The following is a 19,710-nucleotide window of genomic DNA, read 5'->3' on the forward strand; positions in this document are numbered from 1 at the left end:
TATCTGGCCAGACAAACCAAGCCAAGTCCTTTCAGCAGCTCTCCATGTGCAAGGCTCTCCATTCTCCTTCCTAGGAGCCCTTCTCGGGATCTGTTCTAGCCTGAGTTCATCCTTGAATGTGTGACAAAATAACTGCACACAGTACTCCAGATGAGATTATCAGCCCCTGGCTACAGGCACCTTGTACAATGGTATCAATGCTTCCCTATCTGTACTGGAAATACCTCACCTGATACATCTTAGGATCATATTTGTGTTTTTCCCAGCAGCCTCATATCCTGCAACCTGGGAATTAGGAACTGGGGACAACAAGCATGGCCAAAAATCTGAAGATTTTATAAAAGAGAGGAAATACAATTTTCAGGCTTTGCAACTCTGGCAGAAGGCCACATAAAATAAGCTAGCTGGGATTGTGAAGGGTTAAATGCTGAACAGGCAGAGAGAAACTCCTAGCTGTATCCAGCCAGCCTGCCCCAGGAAAAAGCATTTTAATCCCTCAGTAATACATACTGGCTCTGTGTTATTTTCAGGAAAGCTGCTGGTAGATCTTTTCTCCCCAGCTGTTTCAACATGGTTCACCATATGGAATTCTTATAGCATGTCCAGATCCTCTGGGTCATATGGTTTGCTTCCTGGGTTGGACCCTATGGCATATGTGGGAACTTTTGGTAGATTCTGGGTGGGGCTTAATGTGCTATTTGGAAAACTACATTTCACATCCTTCTTGGCTTCTGCAATGGTATCACCTGCAAAAATTCGCTTTGGGATTATGGCCATTGAGCAAGAGTATTATTAGAGGTCCTGTCCTGGCCCCTTGCTTCAGGTACTTCTGCTGGAGCTTCTTTTCTTTGATGTAGCACTGGAACCAGCCCCATAAGTCACCACTCATCTTCCTTTGCCTTGAGAGTGTCATGCAGATGTCTGCATCACAGTGGCTGCTCTCCAGAGATGAAGCGTGCTGCCCTTCTCAGACAACAGCAAAGGCCAGGAACTCTGAGGGGCTCACATGGGAGCACAAATTGGATATTGGCTGCTCTTAATGCATACATGAACCCACTACTGTCTGGCATTGAAAAGGGACCCTTCTGGCTGCCCACAATCATTTAAAGAGTATTCACATCTAACCAAGACAGCTATTGGGGCAGTTGAGGGCACACCAATACATGTCAATCCAGATGCAAGGCAGTGCAGTGGAAGGTAGCAGCTGAAAGCCTGCCATAAGCAAAACAATTAGGAATTTGACCACACGAATTTTGAAACAGAAAAGCTCAGTGCAGAGTGGAGTTACTACTGTCCTAAGAAGAAGTTTTTTTACTGTGACCTCAGATGCCAAATAATTCTGTTTAAAAGCAAGCTGGGTGCAGACACAAAGCACTTGAAGGCAAAATAACTACACAGATAAGAATATTTAGATAAGGAGAGCAAGCAAAAGAATGTTTGGTAGAAATAGTCTCTATAGTGAAACAATTTACCCCATTAGTTCCCAAATTCCCTATAGTGAGCACTGGCATTTGCACCATTTTGCCTGTCACTGGTCACCAGCATGGTGATCTCAGCCCACCAAAGTTCCAAACCTGAATTTTCTGACCATCTGAATATCAGAAAGCAAACCTGGAACCCAGGCTTCTTTTCCCAAGGTAAGGCTCTTCATCAAACACCCTGGTGCAAAGTCAGTGCAGACACTTCTCCGTGTACCTATTCAGAATGGAATGTCAATCCACAGACTAATTCATTTATAGTACCTATACCTAATCCTAAAGTTCTTCCCAAATCTATAGGTGCGTCTACAAGTGATGCTTTAATGAGCATTAGCCTAAATTAATGCACATTAAAGGCATGCATCTACATGTGTGCACCCTTAATGCACATTTAAAATGGCTATTCTTGCCTAAATTCAATACCTGAAAATGCCATAGTGCAGGTATCAGTTTAGATGTGAATAGTTAAAGCACATTAATGAATGTGTAGACACATTAAAGCACATTAACACTGTGTGGACTGCCTTAGGACTAATTTTAGTTAGTCCCAAGCACACACATTGTTAATTCACTTTAAAGCCTGCACCGGTAGACACCTGCCTAAGCCCACTTAATGCACATTAAACTAATGTGTATTAAATTTAGGTGTGCTTAAATGCACGTGTAGACACACCCTATAAACTATACATATCACAGGGATTAGATCCTAGCAAATATTTCACAGTAAACCATTCATTCAGTAAGTTTCATATTTTTTTTCTTATTTGTGAACTGTCTGCAAACAGAAAGCCAATTCCAGAATTCATTCATTAGTCAAAATTATCCATGAATTTCCTCTGCAGATAGTTCTTGCCCTACAAGCCATTCATGGACAGTTTGTTATGAATAGCCTCAATTCAATGCTTGGTTGGTTTAACTGCAGCAGTCATGTGGGCTTGTCTCTGTTCTGAATGGAAATTTACTTTCAAATATGAACTAATATTCACAGTGAATTTGTGCCTGTGTTCACTCAGCCCTGGAAGGAACAAGTCCATTTCAGCCAGCTGTGTTGGTTAATGCTGTTCACAGCAAAACAATGGGATGCAATGTGAAATTTCAGCTTATCTGGTTGAAATGGCAGGTGTAATTCAGGAGAACAGAACAGAATAACCCACTTTGATTGGAGCAAGACACCAAAGTTAACATTATGACTCCTATAAAACAGTATAATAGGGTGAATGCCTATAGGGAAGGTGAAAGCAACTTTATCAACACAGCACCCCTAATGCAAGGGGGTGGGCATTAGTTTAATTGTGATTCAAGGAAGAAAGCTACCAACTGTAGTATCAGCAGTGCTTTCTGCAGCAACCTCGATTTTGCCTAGAGATCTCCCATTCTGGCCTGGACCAAGCCATCTAGGATGAGTTCTGACCCCATCAAGAACCAATGTGGCTTTGTCTCCTTTAGTTTTGTCACTTCTCAGATCTTTCAGACACTGGGGATGAAGTAGCAGGGCCAGGTTTGCAGCTGCTGTTAGAATTAGCTCCCCGTTGCTCAACTTTCTGAGGAGTGAACCATCTAGCATGTTTTCTGGAAGGGAGTTTGAAAGCATCTTTCCCTCCCTGTGGAAAAAGCTGCTGAGGAAGGACACAATGGGTTATAAACACTGGTTCTGAAGTTTGAGTAAGTGTGGAACAAGCCTGCAGGCTGCTTGCTTCCTGTTATCTATCTCCAGCAGATGTTATTCACATCAGATCACTGTGTCAAAGTCCCTGCTGCTGCTAAGGTTGCTAAATCCAGCTGCTGCTCACATGGTGGCTCCAAACAGCCGCTGAGAAACACCTGCAGCTCTTCTCCATGCTGGTATTCAGTGTGTAGGTGGCTCCTAGAAAAACTAGTATAGTAACTGAGAGATGTGTGTGTCCCATAACAAACCTGTATTGCCCTTGCTGATGGCTTCTATGGGCCACCGTGATCCCCACTGCCCCAGCCTTCCTTCCTTGTTGTCAAGAACGTTAATTGCTTCACTAAGCAATAAGGAGTAAAATCTTTGGCTATACAGGTGAAGAACTACCAGGCAATACTATACAGACAAACTCACAAGCATTGAAGCATTAATGCTTACAGCTGGTTGGAAAATGATGTTTTTTAACTAAAGGCAATTTTTACTTTTGTTGAAAAAAACAAAAAAGAGATGAAACCAAATATGCTCTCAGCTAAAGACAGCCATCCACCCCCAAAATGTTCAGTTCCTTGATGGAAAATCAATTTTTCATCAAGGAAAGCCAACACTTCCTGAAAAAAAATTTTATTTAGTCAAAAACCCAACTTTCCACTGAAAAATGTGTTGCTTGGAAAATGTTCAAGCGTCTCTAATAGTACAGAATGACAATTATACATAGACTTTTAGGAAGTCACTCCAAGGGTTTCATATCCTAAGTACATGGATCCCTGCAGTGTCTTCCTAGAGCACTCAGCTCTCTACCACCCAACTGCCAAAAGCCCTTTAGCTGCTGTAACTTCCATGGTCACTAGATACTCACTTATCCTTACCTTCAGTCCATCCCCAGATCCTCCCTCCTGCCTGCAGATCTAAGGACATCCAGACCTTCTTCAGATCCTTTCACTGGTTCATGGTTTCACAGGTTCATGGGCGTCTTCCATCTAACTCAAGTACTGTATCTTCACCTTGAATGAGCCACTTCCCTTCTATCTTTCTGTCTTTATCTTTCTTTACTTCCAACCCTGACATCCCTTCTACTCTCTCTGAGCCTCAAAACCAACCATCCTGTTGTTTCTTCTACATCATCCAAGAGAATTCTATGCCTGAAGTTTCAACCCTGACCCTATCTGTGAGGCCTTTACTATGTCTTCCTTCAGGTCTCCCCTGAATACACACTCATCAGTATTTAGAGTTGAATCTCTAGGCTCCTCCATAAAAAAACATTGTGCCTATACATGAGCATGGATGCTGCATGGACACGCTGTAATTACAGTGTGTCAGAGCAGACTTGATTAATTGAGTCTGCTGGAGTGTGGTAATTACTGCGCTCCAGCCAGCCTCCGCGTCTCATGTATCAATGTCCCTGCACTTCAAAATGGTGGCAGGGGTGCTTTAGATAAAGTTCATCAAACGAGCTTTAGCTAAAGTGCCCCTGCCACCATTTTGAAGCAGGGGGATCCTGATACATGAGAAGCTCCAGGCACTTTAATTAGAGCAGCTCCTGAGCCGCCCTAATTAAACCCTTCCCACCCCCGGAGCACATGTATAGATGCTCATCAAGACTGGTTTGATGAGAATGATTGAGAAATTCAAGCTCTCATTGACAGAAAAGGCTTGGCAGAGTGACATCAGCTCCAAATGGAAGCAAGACTCTTATCACCACATTAAAGCCAAGACCCAGAGGAAAATTTGAGAGCAAAAGAACAAGTAGTGGGAGGACAAAGCAAAAGAGATTCAAATGTCTGCTGACACCCAAAACCTGCCTAGCTTCTTTAGCTCAACAAAAGTTATCTATGTGCCAAGCACACAAGCAGCTATCTCTCTGAGGGCCAAGGATGGAACAACACACTTTAAAGACAGCTCCACCATCAACACACAGTGGAAGAAGCACTTTCAAGAGCTCTTGAACCAAGATTCTAATGTTGAAGACAATACCAGCAAAGCCATTTCACAGCATCCCCTTAAGTACCTTGCAGACCTATCAACTTATCAAGAGGCCACCTTGGAAGTCATTAAGCAGATGAAGAATACCAAAGATGTCCTGATTGAATACCAGCTGAAATTTATAAGCAAGGTAGAAAAAAATCTCTCTCATCAACTACATACCAGTATTATGAAAATCTGAAAACATGAACAGATTCCCAGTGACTTGAGAGATGCCAGAATCATTACCGTATTCAAAAAAGAGATAGAGCAGATAGTGGTTTTGTACTTGTGTCCATAGCTGGGAAGATCCTCAGCCACATTCTCCTCAATAAAATCTTTTTTTTTTTTGCTGAGGAGACTCTACATAACTCCCAATGCGGTTTTGGACCATTCAGATGTGCAACAGATATGATCTTTGTTGCTAGACAGAGGCAGAAGAAGTACTGTGAGCAACACTGAGCTCCTAACATGGCCTTCCTAGACATGACTAAGGCCTTTGTTTCAACCAACAGAGAAACCCTATGGAAGACCCTGATGAGGTTTGGGTCCCTGCCAAAATTTATTGTTATCAGACTTTTTTATGATGATATGACAAGAATCATCCTAAGCAATAGCTCGGAAATGGACCCATTCACTACTAGAACTGGAGTCAAGCGAAGATGTCATTACACCAACACTCTTTTCTATCTATATCGCAGCTTTTCAGCACCTCATTGCTGATGGACTTCCATCTGGAGTCAGCATCCAGTACCACATGGATTGGAATCTCTTTAAATCAATTGGTTATGCTCCAAATCCAAGATACCCAACACCTCTACTACTGGTCTTCCATATGCTTATGGCTGTGTTGTATGTACCCACTCAGCGAAAGAACTCCAAATCACTCCTGATTGCATCTGTGAAGCATATGAAATGCTTGGACTCACTAGCAATTTCATGAAGACTAAGACGCTTTATCAGCCCACCCCAAACCAACCATCTGCTCGTCCACATAGTACAATTAGATGGCAATCCTTAGAGCACATTGAGCATTTCCCCTACTTGACTTTCCTAAAAAGTAAAAATAGACACTGATAGTCAACACTGGATAAAATCTTCCAGTGCTGCCTTTGGATGTCTCCAAAACTTTGTTTTTGATGCTCATATCAGGATGCAAACCAAGCTTATTATCTACCCCCAGATATGAAATTGGATGACATCTCAGAAATACCTGAAAGCTTTGGAATTTTACCATCAGCAATATGTTTGGAAATTTTTCCATATCAATTGGAAGGATAGAAGAACAAATGTTAATATTCTGGCACAAGCAGACACCACCAACATTGATGCCATGCATATATGGCACCAGCTTTGTTGGACAGAACATGTCATAAGGAGTGCCTGGCACCTGGTTCCCAAAACAGGTCCTATACTCCCAAGTCACCTATGGTTACCATTCTACAGGTGGGCTAAAGAAGAGATTCAAGGACCCCTTGGAGGCCAATTTGAAGAAATGCAATATTCACACCAGTACCTGGGAGGCTTAAGCATTGAATCATCTCCAATGGTGCCAGGATGAACAAGGTATCAATCGTTTTGAGCAAACTCACCTCACTGTGGAAGAAGCTAGATGAGAGACATAACGGGAAAGCTGTGACCCATCATCACCAGGATTTACTCCTTCTTCCCAGAACTATTTACCATGTCTGCAGTTGGATGTGCGGATCTTAGATCAGCCTCCTTGGGCATCTGTGTACTCACAGATGACTTCCCTATTTACTCAAAGACTCATCCTTGTATCAAGGGATTACTGATGAAAATGATGGTGACTTCAGTCAACCCAAGGCACGTGTGAGGCGCCCTTTTGCTTTTCATGTCTTACCTTGGAGCCCACACCAATGCGGCTCATTTCTCAAATGCAGAACTTAATTGTGTCTCAGACTCCCCTGAGCAGTGCCCTTCTAGGAATCAGTCTGCAAGCTACTTGTTTCTCTTCCCATTCTTGGCTGTAATTACTGGCAGCGCAGAGAGGAAGTGGGCTGCAGAAGGGCCAGAAGTCAGGCATAGGGAATTCTGGGGCTGCTGCTGGCACACTTCTTGTTCTCAAGGGCAGCAGCATGTGGGTGAGTTCAAAACACACTGCAGAAAGCAGCAGAGAGAGGAGGCAACCTTGTAACCTGAAGAGCTACAGAGCTTCCAGGATCAGGCTGGATGGTTGCCTGAGGGTTGCACATAGGAGAGTACATGCAGTGCAGATGGCCAGTGGAAATGAGTTTGAGGATATAGTTACTGTTCTATACATGTCATTGTAGACATGCTCCAGGAGACTGATAATCCCAAGCCCTTCCCTCAAAGGATCATAAGCAAAAAGCAAACAACCCTCCTCCCCTCAATGCGAACCCCGAGGTAGCATGTTCCACACATTAATCAGTCCACTTGACTTCCCGCATTCTCTCCTCCCTGCATCCTTCACCTGTATACTTCCTACTCGCGCTGTACTCTCCCTCAAGCTCCAATTACTCTTTGTCTGCATCTAAAAGCTCCCACCGCACTGCTGGCACTACAAAAAGAATAACAGCTTCCCCAATACTGAAATGCACCCACTTCCGGGGGTGGAAGGCACAACGATTGTTTAACGGTCTGCAGCAATGCTAGACATTGGAACAGGGAAGAAAGTGAGGCAAAATCCCGTTTCTGTTTTAAAAAATACAAGGGGGAGTTTAGGAAGGGAAAATAATTAACTTTCTAACTGCATAATTAACTAAAACTGCAGTTTTAGTTCTTCCAGGACACCCGGGGCCCTGGCCCTACTTCTTGTAAAAAGTAAAATGGGATTTTTTTTTAAAACTAGGCCAGGAACAAAATTTACATCCATCCAAAAGACAGCAGTTCCACCAGCACAGTGCCCCTTGGCCCCACAGCACTGACTCATACGAATCACTGGCCGTTTTCTGGGCCCAAAGCCTCCCAGCAGCACGCTCACATCATTGCATTCCTCACCATGTCAGAGAGAACAGAGCCTCCTACTGAATCCCAATTACCGTCCTGCCACAACTTGGGTTTTCCTCTTGCGACTTTGACCTTCGGAGGTCACAGCTCAAGGTGAAAGTCACAGCTCAGGTGAAGGTCACAAGCTTAAGATCATGTGAATGCAGGGAGGGCCCCTGACTTTTTTTAGGCCAACAAGGGAAGGACTGCAGAGCCATTGAACTGGAATGGAAGGAAAAGGTGCACTGCTGGTAAGTCCCGTTCCCCCTTAATGCCCCCCTCCTTCTTTGGAGCTTTTTAGAATGATAAGAGTCGGGAGAGATTTAGCTTAAATTAGGTTTACAAATAGCCCAGTGAATAGGGAAATGAGATGCATATGCTGCATGTTAAAGTGTCACTGCTATGCAGCCCAGTGCGACTGGGATTTGGAAGGAAGCCGGGTCCCGAAGATTAGGTGCAAAATACTGTCAGTCAGGAGCATGTTGGAAGGTAGATCTGGCTGCCTCTCCGAGTGTGCTTTCCAACTGCTGGCCAAGGCTGCCCCCTGCTGTCTTTTCCCCAGCAATGACCCCTCCTAAAGTTTTCACTCCCTAAAATCAGGATGAAAATCCCTGCTGCAACATTGGACTGACGGCAGAGCCCAGCTACAAGGGTTCACGGCACCATCAGAGTGGCTTAGGCCCCACGGAAAGAGGGTGTGACCTTGAAAGAGGTGGTGATTTTCAAAGGTTTAAAGTGTGGTCATGGTCTGGGGTAGAGGGGGAAGGGGAGGAGGAGGGAGTCTATTAAAATGACAAATCAGTGCTCTCAATTTTTTTGTCTATCATAGAGATCTATTCTCCATCCAAAGAAGATCTTTTTGCAAACTGTTGCAACTATAGACTCCATCTGGCAGCTAAACATCAAGCTGTGGGTTTATTCCTTTAAATAATGGAACATGTTGAGAGTGGAAGCGGCTGCCATGACAGCCCTGGAGACTCAAGTCCTTTATCTGCAGGACACGCACAGTATCATGGCCAGATTCCCTCATATCAGTCCCTGCCAACCTGGCTCAAGCTGTTGGCCTGGAGGCACCCCCCTCTAAAGGTGAGTGGGTAATTTTGATCTCCATGGCCTCTGCAGCCCTTAGGTTCTCTGCTGAGTCTGATGCTAGGAGGTGGTCAATTAGTGGTACTCAGCTATTTTTTTTAACCATCCTTAAAGGATAATGCATAAGATTAAAATGTTGCTTTAAATGCCATTAGCTTCCATGTTGGCAGGGCAGAGTGAGTGCTGGGCATAAGCTCACTGCTTGGAAAATCAGAGACCATCAGTAGAATAGCCCTATTTTTGGACTGGAACTCCAAGGGCTCTACCTGCCTTGAAGCACTGCCTGCTGGAAATGAGACAAAATGTCCAGGACTAAAATTTGGGAAAAGCAACTCTCTCTTTAAGGGGTGCATCAGCCAAATGTCTGGGGCAAGACTCTCTGGGAATACCCCCATTCTGAATTAGTCACCTCCACCCTACACAGTGCAATAGGAAGAAATATCCAGTATCTTTCCTGAAGCTATGAAACCTGGAAATAGAAAAGGAGTAGCTCCTAGACCTATCCCCTCTTGGAAGTCTCTATTTGGGTTAGGGCTTTTTTCTGCCTCCTACTAGAATCAAGCCCCTCGAAGTGAAGGGATTTGATTATATGCTTCCTCAAAAATTCTCTGTGACTTTTGCCAAGTCAATTGATTTCAATGAAGCTGGTGCACCAATGCCAGTGAGTTCTGGGCCTGAGATTTTCCTGGGCCTCAGTTTCCCCATCAATGGAGTTAACAGCATTGCCCTGCCTCAGTACGGTGTTGTCAGGATAAATCGGCTAGTAATGATGAGGCATTCTGATGTTGTGGTGACAAGGGTCGTATAAGTAGCTTATCCGGACAGGTGATATTGCTACTGCTGAGTTCTAGGCCCCTCCTTCTCCTGGGCACTGTATCACATCTGGACAAGGACTTTCTCTCTAGTTCAGACCAAAGATGTGGCCTCTGCATAATGAATGGGTAGTTTTCATTCTGAGTACTTGCATCCACAAACTGCTGCTATTCATGGGGCCCCTTGCAGCAGTCCGAGCAGAGCAATCACGGACAGACTACACCAAGGAAGCTGAACCATAGCCTCACCTTTAGAGGGAGTCTTCCGGGCCATACTATGATTAGACAACACTGTGCAGTAAGAGACTTGCCCAAGACATATGGTCATCTCCTGACTCAGCCAAAGCCAGGCAGCAGAGGATCTCTGGTCCCCCAGAAGGGGATGAGATAGCAGAATGGCTCAGAGCCAATGCTTCTTTAAGGAGAGGAATGGGGGATGTCAGGGAGCAGAGGGCTGGAGTCGCTGCAGGTTTCACAGCATGTGAGGAGAAAGGAGAGCAAGTGAGGAGCACAGCTTCCAAGATCCAGCAGGCAGAGACTTCCTCACAGCCCAGGGTCCCATCTTGCCCATTTGAGGCAATGAGGGAGGGAGTGGCGAGTTATTTGAGGCTGGACTAGAGGAGGTGGTTTTATCAGTGGAAGGCAGGATTTATTTAATGTGGGGAAGTGGAGTTATCACACCAGCACAGGGGAATATCTTTCAGATTCCTCAGGCTATGATTGTTGCCCCCTGCTCCTGATTTTGGATGCAGAGAGCTAGCAAGCATGCCGCAGGGAGCTGCTGCATTCCTGCATCCGCCTCGGAGAAACAGCTCCCGTGCTTCTAAGCATCTGCTTTGGGCTGCTACAGGGACAGTTGTTCCTCAGCACAGCTTCAGCTTTCCCTCAGGACACAGCACTGAGGAGAGGGATGCTGGTGGCATGCTAGACCCCAGTACCAGCATAGGGAGAACAAGGCAGGGGAAAGCACTCTGAAGAAATGGTACGGGAAGGACAATGGGGAGGAGCACTAGCAGTAGCAGCAGCAGCAGCAGCAGCAGAGGCATATGGGGAAGGAGACAGAGACTTGGGGCAGCCACTCAGCCTATGCATGGAGAAATGAGAGTGGAGTGGGGAGTTGGAGTTAGGGCACTGAGGAAGGGAAAAGAAAAGAGGAAAGGGAGAGAAGGAGGGGCAGGTCCTGGGGAAGGACCCGGGAAGGGAGCATCTCTGCATTAGGCTGCACAGAAATCCAACCAGGACATAGCAAGAGCAAAGAGCAACCCCTCCCAAAGGACAAGGACATGGACAGGAGCGGAGAGAGGAGAGATGACGAAGGGAGAAGTGGATAAGAAAGGCAAGGGTGTGTGGGAAGAGGGGCTGAGGAGCAAAGCCCATGCTCCAGGAATTTGTTTTAAAAAGACAGTCCCCTCTCCTTCCCTCCCCACCCCTCCTGCCCAGGCTTGAGGCCCAGTGAGGAGTGCAGCCTGGACAGAGCTGCAGCAATTCATGTCTGGGCTTTCGGTGTGTACAGAAAGTAGCCTTCAAGCTGGCACCCTCTGGTAGAATTAAATTAATTTTACCAAATCTCAGCCTGAAGTGTTTTTCTGAACACTCCTCAGAGCTTGTTCCTTGATGATGTTTTCGCCAGCGTTTGGGTAAGCTGCTATGGATCCATCTGATTTAGCTCAGTGGGGAAGGGCCTAGATGGTGGAGGTAAAGGTTTAGACTTTCCCTGATCAGTACCGATGGCTGTGTGCTCATCACTTCAGAAATGGTAGGCGAGTGCTGTGGCTGGCCTACCCTGAATAGCCAGCCTGACATTGCTGCCTGGAGCAGTGGTTCTCCTTCAGCCCAAGCCACTGGCCAGATGTATGGCTCCAGAGTCAGCAGTACCCAGCCTACTTCTCAGTGTTGCCAGTATATCACTGAGCCAGAGGGTCATCGTTTCAGCAGGTACATTGCACATGTATTCACAACTGCAGAGTTATTTAAATGCCTTCTTACCTGAATTCCAGTTGTACTGTAAGTTACCTACTGATAAGAGAGGCAATAAACATGCCTGCACCCTGACCTTCTCTTTTTTTACATCCCCAAGACACAAGACAAACACTTAGCTCAATATGTTTCGGGCTACCAGTACCAGGGCAAAGTTGTTTCTCACCTATACTGCCTGGGGAGACTCAGGAGGAGGAAGATGGCACATAGACAGGTCTCGTCTTTTCCAAGCAGTCCATAATCCATTTACACATACTTTCATCTAATCCAGAATTTCCCAACTTTTTCCAGCCCAAGGCACACTTACATTAATAGAAATTTTTCACGGCACACCTGTTAAGACATTCCCCATCCTTATACCTATAGTAGCTCCCTGCCACAGCAAAAGTCTGTGGCACACCTATTCATTTCTGATGGCACACTTTTGCGCCATGGCAACGGGTTGGGAAACACTGGTTTAATCCATTCTTTCTCAACATTTTTAGATGCAAAGTACCGTTCAGAAAATGCCAGCTCTTAGCTTTCCCTCATTTTTTTTGACTAGAGAATAACACTAGAGCAATCCTAAGTCTAAGATGACAAAAAGTCAGAATATTCATTACACTATGGAGTCCTAGTTGAAATCTCTGGGTTTATCTTGTGAATCATGTACAGGTGATTGCACACCTACCAGTGCTAATATTGCAAGGCCACCTTCAAAGAGTCTTGCAGCACCCCAGAGTGCCAGAGCGCCCTGGTGGAGAATCACTGATCTAATCCAACAAATACTGTCTGACTGGGTCATGTACATTTCTTTGTTATAAAACCAGGTCTTCCATGGCTCTGCAAGGTATTGAATAGCTGTGGTTTGTGAAAATGGCAATTTTGGGAAGGGTCGATTTCTTCTCTCGTTCCTTCACCATCTTGGAAGATTGCTTGGCATATTCCTGTTTGCTTTTTCCCTTACCTTATGGTCTTTCCTGACAATGCTGATTTTATGTATACAGCTTAAGCAAGAATCTTAACAAATGTATACCTGTTACAGTGCATCTACATGAAGTACATTTGGTGATATTATGGATCCCTTCACCTTACATTCTCAAGCTAGAGCTACAACTGTCTATACTTGGGCTATGTCAGTCCAGGTTTCCTTGTTTCCTGCTAAGCCTTTCTCACTTAACCTAAAAGGTAGATTTTACCATTTGCTTAACCTAACAGGTTGATGGCTTTAAAACTCATGCTTACATGGCGTTTGCCCTGCTCACATGACTCATGCGACGGTTACTTAGAGTTTGAAGATGACTTCAGGCCTACTGCTTGGCTGCCCTCCTCCAGCTTTGTCAGGCCCCAGAAATGACCAAAACATGGACTTCATTGTGTGTTTAGCCTCAGGAGCATGAGTTTGGTGGTGAGCAAAGTCATGCTGAATTGCACAAAGCAAGACTCATGCCTAGATGCTGCAATGATAGAAATGTGGAGAATGCTGCAATGATACAGAATGTTCCCCTTTCTCTTATAGTCACTGAAAGATTTGCATTTATCTTCTAGGGCTGAGGAGGGCATTAGAATTAGTTTCCAGTACATCTGACTACACAGCCCATCTATGACTGTGGGGCTGCACATCACTGTCCTGTACTTAATAAAAGGTCCACTGGGACCTAATTTTGCCTCCTGCAGGAAGCAAGTAACTCCTGTTTATTTTACTCAGAGTTACTTGTACCCTGTAGGGAGAAAGCACAGCTCCCAAGGAGTATTTGATTCAGTGTTTAATCTGGTTCTGTGAAAAGGTTGTATTAAAAGACTGGGTTTTTCTCTAAAGACTCATGATTGTGCAGCCCATAAATCCAATACACAGTCAGACTTCTCTTAAAAGGAGCCAAGAGCTAAAATCCTTAAATCATGGGTAGTCCTGGGGAAAATCCTAGAGTATGGTCAAATGTAAGTGCATGAAGAATGCAGAACAATAAATCATTTCTATTGTTCCCATCACCACAATATCTAGGTGTCAGTACTAATACCTACTAGCAAGATGGTCCTCTACACATACTAAGTAATTAATCCTTCATAAACCATAAAACAAGGGAAGTAGTACTATTCACATGTTGCTGTTAGGAAAAATGAGGTATGGAAAAACTAAAGCTAACAATTTTATTCTTGGTTCCTCACACTGTGGCAAAAAATGGTCTCCAATACAGATAGGTCTTCATTTCTGATCTCCCAAGGTTTGGGGGTTGTTCTTTTATTTCAGATTAGCTGCAATCTACCCCAAATGTATGTCTGCTAAGTCAAACTCCGTCAGTCTCTATCCAAAGAACATCTTCCAGCTGGTGTTTGTACCAGTTTAACCAAATCTGTCCAAAGTTTAACGGGTACAACTTTCCTGTGTAAACAAAGCAGTACTGGGTTTTTTGTCATTTTTCTCAGCCACATAAAATTGCTTGCCTAAACTAGGATGCTGACCCAACTCCCACTGCTGCTGACACAACTCCCAATGATGGAAGTTTTTTCAATAACTTCAACAGACTTGGAAAATCTTTCAGATAATTTCTGAGCAGAAAGAAAGGCACTCTTCTTGTTTGTTTAGCGTAGGTCATCAGTATCAGAAGCAGAAACAATAGCAAGGGATTCCAGTGACTAATAGCATGGTGCAAATAGAGAACAATAAATTGGGACTTATTCATGATGACCATTTCAAACAATGAAGCAGCTAACATTTATTCCCACTAGCTATTCGCTGAATGCCTGCAAATAACAAATGAATTAATAAAAATCATGCCCTGAGTGTGAATAATTCATGAACAGCAAAAATTATTTGGAAAAAAAAAATATTAGCAAAGAATAATTTGACCAGCTCTCATTCCAAACCTTGAATTTTATTAAATCCAACCTCAAATCTAATTCTGTGCATATACCATAACTGACAGGCATTGCAACACTATGGAACAGTTCGGGGGGGAGGGGGCCATATGGCTTGCATATCAACTAAGAGAAAGGGTTTGGTACAAAAACCTTGTGGCAATGGTAATTCACAGAGACTGTGCAATATATTGATTGACAAGATCAGCCCAAATGTCATACCACCAAGAACACCCACTTCATCTAGGTCTGGTGTCACTGACCTGAAGAGAAATGGTGCTAAGAAACAGAATTTCATGTCATAAGCCATGTTGCAAAAGCACGAATATAAGGGAGTGTTTGCGGCTTGGATTTAATACAGACCCTCCTGTTAGCTCTGATCTTAACTGCAGATCTACAACCGAGCTCTGATCTTAACTGCAGATCTACAACTGGATGTCAAGTAACCCTCAAATTCAGGGCTTTCCCCCATAGGAGCAGAGGATGATAGGAGTCACTCATTCCTGGCCAGGTCCAAAGCCTAAAGGTGTCTGATTTTTCCTGATTCCACTCTAAATACAAGTGAAATCTCACAAGCTGAATTGCTCACATGAGATTTTTTGCCTTTTGGGAGCCAGAGTCTCATGAGGCGGTTTTGAGAGAGTATGTTGCTGTCAAATGTGAACCACAACTCTGACTTGGGTCCAAGTCTGGGTACAGTCCATTCAACAAGTTTCTCAAGGGGAAGTCCTTTGTTTGGCCAGCATGTAGGCTAGGCTGGATACTGGACCCTCTGTGCATCTCCCACAAGACATGAAGAATTCACACAGAATGTAGGAGCAGGAGAAATCTTGGGGAGAGCCCAGGCCCCCAGATTTCAAGTGCTGGGAAGGTCAGGAGCATGAGTTGAAGCCAGTTTAAAAAAAGACAACCCAGAACTCCTCTGGGAGGTTTAACCTGTGAGGTAGCCCATCCTTACACAATGCCACTGGGACAAGCTTTCCACGGTTTGGCCAACCACAGCTCTGTGCTGTCTGGCACGCCATCTGGTCCCCACCCATGGGTTTGTACCTGCCTGGTGAACAACACAAAATTAGATTATACTAGAACCCTTCTGTATTTTGTGTCTAGCCCCTTGGAAATTTTGCATTGTTAAAATGAATGCTCTGCAAATGTCCAGACCTGATCTGGATCAGAGGTTTTTTGGGTCATGGATTCAGGCAGTCCACCAAAGAAGAAGGAATGAGCTTGGAATCTGAGATTACAACCTAGCGAACATTGTTTGCTCCAGGAATGGGAACAGGGTGTTCAGTTCAGTCAGTAAAGCAGCAGCCACGATGGTACTGTATGAAGATATTATGTGATAATCATAACGAACAGATGGGGTGTTCAGACTGAGACTGTGGGCAGTCTCTGCTTCATGTGATCAAAGGGTATAATTAAATAAGAGATGAAACATAGGCCAGGATGCCAAGCACTAATGGTACAGGCATGCAGAGGGAATGGGGAGACTTGCAGCTAATGCAGTTCCTGATACTTCCATAGGATGTCAGCCTAGGGCCACCAGAAAGGCTAGATCTATGACCCAAATCCAGAAAAAGGGAAAATAAATGTTAATGATATAATGTTCGTCAAACAGTAGCATACAGAGTTTCATATTAACACAGGAAGCACCTTCTGTGGATACACACCCTGTGGAATTACACCATGGGTGGAAGACAGGTAACAACCATCTGGATTTTTTGGATGTGCAACAGGTGGCCATGGAAAATAATTATTGTGTGCCGTAGATAACTGTTTTGGACAAATGCTTCAAAAGCCTATGGGAGTTGCATATTTGCTTGCTTTCTTCCTGCTCTCCAAGATGGCTCTGTGTATGTTCTTTATACACAATACCACTCCCCAAGAAAGCTGAAAGCTTGCACACTACCTAAAGCTACCTGTTTTGACTGTTCCTCCCCCATGCCCCAGACACTGCCGTAAAAAACAACACTCTTTAGGAAGGCCACAGAATCCATCCTTCCAGCTCCAGTGTGAGATGAATATCATAATTCCAGTTCTGGAGATGAAGAAACTGAGGCACAGAGAGGCCATATAGAACAAGCATAGCCCCAGCCAGTTATAAAACAGTCCTGACTCCTAGTCTGGTATTCAAGCCCCCAGGCAGCCCCTGCCTTTGAACATCTACAATGCCTCTCCGTTCTATAAAGGCTTTCATTTCAAAGGGAATATTTTCCCTTGCTCTGTGCCTGGAAAGAAAGTTCTTTCTGTTGGCCTGATCTGCATTTCACTGAGCAAAGACAGGCATGGTTTTGTTGCCCCTTATGTTACATGTGTTTCATGTCACATGGCAGTCTTAAGCTTTGTAGGTCTGCCTGTCCTCAGGGTCCCCTCACAGCAGAAAGGAACATAACTTAAGAAGTCTTTTTACTCATGTCTGTGACACTGTCTATCCCTAATGAGAAGCCTGATCTTCAGCTGTCTCATACCACACTGGCTTTCCTCCAGGGCTAGCTCTAGGCATTGCTGCATTCGTTGTTGCAGTGGACTATAAAGGCCACATGCGAGCCACAAGGAGACATTGTACCAAAGATAAGCTGCCCTTTCCATGCAAACCCTCATCATAAAGGTCAGGCATATTAGGAGTGGATGGTGCAGTAAGCATGGGGATTTGGAGCTGCTCCATGATGCATATCCTATCCCCCCTCCACATGCCCCAGTTTTACCATTTGTGAAGTGGGAAGAATGATACTCTGCTTGGTAAAAGGCTTAGAACTCCTTACATGCAAACAGCCATATAAGAAGAAACGTGTTACTGAGAAGACACTTGGGGCTCCAGCATCATGTGCATTAGTGTCCCCCTGCAGAAAAATGGTGGTATGTTCGACGAGCTTTAGTTAAAGTGCTCCCACCACCATTTTTCAGCTCAGGGACGCTGATATGCATGACACGCTGGGCGCTTTAATTAGAGCAGTTCTTGGAGCTTCTCTAACTAAAGTGCCCTCCACTCCACCACTCCCAGAGCACATCTATAAATGACCCTTGGATCCAGAGCTGGCAGCTCAGGCCCAGTTCTACTACTAAGCAGAGCATGTTTACATACAGTCAGACTTAACAACAAAGGCTCTTAGCTTAAATGAGTCAGATGAGGCTTTTAGCCACCATCTCCTTCCCATAAAATAGTATCATACAGAACATGGTTGCCTGGAAATCATAGAATCATAGAAAGAAAGACGGGAAGGGACCTGTAAGATCATCAAGTCTAGTCCCCTGCCACAGGGAAATGTTGAAGAAATGTTGTTCTTGTCCTGCTTAAGTATGATTAATATGTCCTAATACAGAAGCTGCCCCAGCCTGCTAAAACACTTATGAAGCCTTGGCTAGTCCTCCATATAAACCATGTCTTAATCTCCTCTCCTCCTTGATGCTATTTGCTTTTTGCAGGAATAGATTAAAATCCTGCCAACCCACTTTCTCACTGAAAGAAACACACAAAGAAAACCCCAACAGCTGGTTTAGAAATCTTAATATGAGCCCAACCCTGACATCCAACGTTTCTGCCCATGCCACTAGTCACAAGAGTAAGCACTACTTCTAGGACCAAGGGCTTGATCATGCACTCCTCATATGAAGAAAGATTATTTTGCACTATTAATAGGTACAAATAGATGCTAATCTAGACAAAATGCATCAGAAACTTAAAGAGACTGCTTCTGAAGTCTACCAAGATCCCCCTTCTAACAGACCATTGCCAGCAAAGTGTTTTAGCCTTTCACACAAAGTGTCATTTCTTCCCTTCTCAGTCCCTGCTGTCCAGCAGAGCTTACAGAACAATATCTCTCCAGTGGCTTGCAGACAGGGCAGTTTTGTGTTAACATAGCACCACCAAAATCTTTCCTGGTCAAACCTTCCCTTGCCGTGCATGGGAGGACCCCACAGATGTGCAGTTCCTCCTGCATAGAGTGTAAGTGATGTGCATGCCTGCCTTGGACAGGACATTGGGTGGGGGCACAGTTCAATTCCTTGCAATGTCTCCTCCTTATTAGGTTTCCCACACATTTTTTGTTTTGAAACAACGCTTTCAGTCAGGGAAAACAAGCCAACTGTGCTCCTGATGTTACTCTCCGTGTTGCTAAAGGCCCACTCTCTTTGTTTCACTGCCTTTGTGTAGTGCTTTGTGCTAGTTCCCATTTTGGAAAACTCGGGAATGGGGATATAACTTACTATGACACCTCATCTCTTTTAAACGTGTTGGGATGAGCAGGGATGGGTTTTAAAGTGACATCATTGACACCTGCAATAACAGCCATTGAAAAAACAGGGGCCATATCCACTGCAGAGCTGTTGTTCCAGCCTCTGCAAAATCAGGCATATCTACATCTGTTAGACTCACTCCACATCTTCAAGGTTTTCTTTGCAGCCTTGCTTGATCTTGAGGTACTTTCAAAAAAGGAAGCTACAACCCAGGATGACAGATGAGAGGCCGGTCTGGTGTTGTGGTCTCTATTTTATTTGTTTAGTGTAGTGCCCAGGCCTGGGCCACAACTCCGGGGTGGTGAGCCCTGTACAAAGAAAACAAAAGGAAGACCCCTGCTCAGGTGGGATGCAACTTTGTTCTCCCAACTCAAGAGGTGCAACTCACTTGACTTTTCCTGCCTGGTGCAGGGGGACTGGACCTGATGATCTACAAGGTCTCTTCTAGCCCCTAACAATCTATGCATCTATTAATCATACCTCGGAAAACAGTACTCCAGCAGATATTTAAGATTGTTCACTGCAGAATTTGACTTGAGAAAACCCAATAGCAGAGAATGGATAACATTACAGAATACTGACATAATAGAAACAAAATGCTGTGTTAATGTTACAGCAAGGTTGCACAGTGAAAAGACCAGAAATCTTGAGGTTACTGATCCCAGAGCAGCACTACCACCATGGCAACATT

The 19,710-nt window shown here is 44.5% G+C and overlaps 1 long non-coding RNA gene across 1 annotated transcript; it reads right to left on the reverse strand.

Annotated features, from left to right (window-relative positions):
* Positions 1-12,239: 12,239 nt before the first annotated feature.
* LOC109304795 lies at positions 12,240-19,710 on the reverse strand. The gene is made up of 3 exons (XR_002099465.1): positions 19,696-19,710; positions 18,998-19,002; positions 12,240-12,320 (listed from the first exon to the last, which is right to left on the reverse strand). It is a non-coding gene; the product is annotated as an uncharacterized LOC109304795 (long non-coding RNA).

The sequence above is a fragment of the Gavialis gangeticus genome, unplaced genomic scaffold (genome assembly GCF_001723915.1).
Source record: "Gavialis gangeticus isolate Ggan-Ray unplaced genomic scaffold, GavGan_comp1, whole genome shotgun sequence".
NCBI classification, from domain to species: domain Eukaryota; kingdom Metazoa; phylum Chordata; order Crocodylia; family Gavialidae; genus Gavialis; species Gavialis gangeticus.